This window comes from Peromyscus leucopus, chromosome 6 (assembly GCF_004664715.2).
Source record: "Peromyscus leucopus breed LL Stock chromosome 6, UCI_PerLeu_2.1, whole genome shotgun sequence".
NCBI classification, from domain to species: Eukaryota; Metazoa; Chordata; class Mammalia; order Rodentia; family Cricetidae; genus Peromyscus; species Peromyscus leucopus.
In genome coordinates this window covers 81366375-81369561 of record NC_051068.1, presented here as the reverse complement: position 1 = coordinate 81369561, position 3187 = coordinate 81366375, and positions in this window count along the sequence as shown.

Sequence of the window (3187 nt, the reverse complement as noted above, 5' to 3'; positions counted from 1 at the left end):
TTCAAAGAAATGTTTCCCCTGTGATAATGCTCTGTGTTGTCAGAAAGTGGTGGTGGGAGGCAGAGGAGAGAAACGGAAGGCGAGAAGCACTCACAAGTGCCTCAGGGTCCACGCACTGGCATACACATGCCAGGGACACTTTGGTCCTTGAGGTCCTCTAGTATAGTCATCTTGTTTCATAGAGATGAATAACTGAAGACCGCAGGCCAGAGGGACTGACTCAAATACCTCCCACGCACTGAGCAGGGCCCATCTTTTGATACGAGGTCCCAGGGTGCCTCTGCCACTCATAATGGCCTCTGTGGCCACTTTCTCTTTTGCTGGTCACACTTTAGGGCAGATGCAGGTTCTCTTCTGTTTCTACTAGGAGTAGAACAGGTAGGATTTTCTCCTCTGTTCTGCTAATTCCAAGGCCACGTCACTGTCTTTGAAGTGAAATGGAATTTCCCAAAGTCAGGAACTTGTGTATGCATCAGGGTCAGCATCAGGGTCTGTTGCATGTCTATAACTCTTCTGGAACTCTGAGCTGTTGTCCCCAGTGTTCCCAAGAATGACAGTAGCCTGCCAGCATCTTTCAAAGCTTGTTTCTTGAATGTGTACCTGCTGATTAATTAATTGGAGAAAGCTATTGGAGTGCAAATAATCTCACTGCATGTTAGTCACTCTGGATGGGGATGGGGGAATTATGTTAACATTAGCAGTTTCTATTCTGCTTTTGTCTCTGGAGCCCATTTCTCTGGCTCACAGAACATGAGCTCATGGTTTATTGGGTTAGAAATTAAATGAATGCGTGTTCCTTCTAAGAGAGAAGAGCGCCGCCCCACACTAAGACTAACAATTTAAAAACTATAAGACGATGCTTGGCAGGAGTGTCGACAGTGAGGAACACACTGAGTGGAGAGGAACAGGCTTCACCTCAGCCAAGAGCCTGAAAGCTGGTGAAGGAGACAAATCCTGGCGCTGAGAGCTAAATTGGGTGGGGGAGAATCAAGTGGGTTCATAACAATCCACTTTACAGTGGTGGGAGAAAAAGGAGACTGAATTATGCTGTGTGTCATGTGTTTTTGTTCTATGAAATCAAAGACACTTCTGGATAGGATGCTTAGTTAGCTGAAGTGATTCTAAAGTTCCTTCAAATCTAAATTCTGTGATGCATATGAAACTCAATCCTACTCAGGCCGCTGACCTTACATAGCACATTTTCTCACAGTGTCTCTAGCATTTCTGGGAGTTCTCAAATGAGTGTGTCATGTATGTCCAAATACAGTCTGTCAGCTACAGGGATGGAGGTGCTGCTTATCCACATCTAGTGCCTAAAAATCGGTTGGAGAAGCATTTTGTATGATGCTCACTTTGTGTGTCATTGTTCACCAGGGGTGTCACCTCCTAAAATTTTGAAAGCTGCCAGCCCTAAGCAAAGCTGAGAATGCATTGTTTGAAATGACAGATAGTGATAATGTCTCAAAATAAAGATGGATGACATCTAAGGAACAATACCCAAGGTTGTTCTATGACTTCCATATGCATGTACACACACCATTGTGCATGTGTACCTGCATGTACCAGCGTGCTCTCTCTCTCTCTCTCTCTCTCTCTCTCTCTCTCTCTCTCTCTCTTCTCTGTCTCTCTCTCTGTCTCTCTCTCTGTCTCTCTCTCTCTCTCAGCTCCCAATGTATGAGAAATTCTATTTTAGTTGATTTGAATGTAACAAAGAATCAGACAGATAAAATTCCTGCCCTCCAAGTCTTCATTGTGTCTTAAGACACTTGATAAAAGCCTCAGTAAATAAACTGAACAGTATGCTAATTGTGCTCTGGATAAATAAACCAAGTGCTGAGGGATTAGCAAGAGGATTAGTAAGTCCTCTTAGAGGTGGTGATGTTTGATCCCTGAAGATGGTAAGAAAACTGAGCCACACAGATATCTGAAAGAAGATGTGCCAGCCTTGGGGAAGAGCAAATATAAAGATTCTGAGGCAAAAAGATGCCTGGAATAGGCCAGTGTGCAGGCCAATAGGTCATGGGGCAGAGAGAAGAAGAGGGGGATCATGAACAAGGCTAGCAAGATCTTGTAGGGCCTCCCCCCCTTTTTTTTTTAAGCATTTAGTTTGAGTGAGATAAGGGAACAGTCTCAGGGTTTTAGGGCCAAAGAGTCAGATGGTCTAACTCATGTTTCAACAAGAAAAGGGAAAAGGTGGAAGTAGGGATTCCAGAAAGAGACATGTAGAGATCACTGGGGTGAGAGGTGGTAGAGGTGCTCACAATGACATGAAGGGGAAATGGGGAGAAGGCACATGTTTTCCTTTCACAGTTCACAATTCTGATTCCAATATTACATACTGTAACATTTGGTTTCTCTGGCAATGTGAGATTTTTGATTTTGATGAAAGGAAATTAGTGCATGTAAACTTCAAAGTTGGTCCCTGGCATATGATAAGCATTTAATTAGTGTTTAGTTATTGCTTATTGCTTATATTTCCTACTATGGCTATTTATAAAGAGCTAATAATCAAAACTCTGTATCCATATACACATTAATTAAAGTAAAAATGAAGATAAAAATAGTGTAGGAGAGAGGATTGTAACTGGACCAGAAATTATATTATTATTATAATTAAACCTTAATTCTATTTCTTTGCTACATGAAAGGTAAAAACAATGAAATGCATAACTCATCAGGTTATGTTTATAAGAGAAAACATTAGTTTTCAGGAGACTCAGGCCTGATCGCGGTGTGGAGTTCCTATTGATTTTTAGTGCAGTAGACTCTGATTACTAATATGCAATGTCCCCAACTGGCAACTCAGCAGGCAATACCGAGATTTCTTTTATTGCCACACAGTAGAATTATTAAATAATAACTCAGTAAAGCCATTGGAAAGACAACATGGAACATTAGATTAGTTTTTAGAAGAACAGAATGTGAGTTCCATTTGTGCTTATGTAAGCTAAACATAACCTCTTCGAAACGAAACTCAGTTTCAACACCAATAAACTGGACCCTAATCTAAGACCATGTCTATCTTCCTGGTTACCATGACTGTGGCTTGGATCCTTGAACCCTGACTGGAGGCAGCGAGGGAATGAAGAAGGAACAGACACACAGACACTCATACAGAAAATCTGGGATCATGTGGGGTGTGCTCACTCTGATGGAGGGAACCTCCTACCACCAGCAACCTGGAACT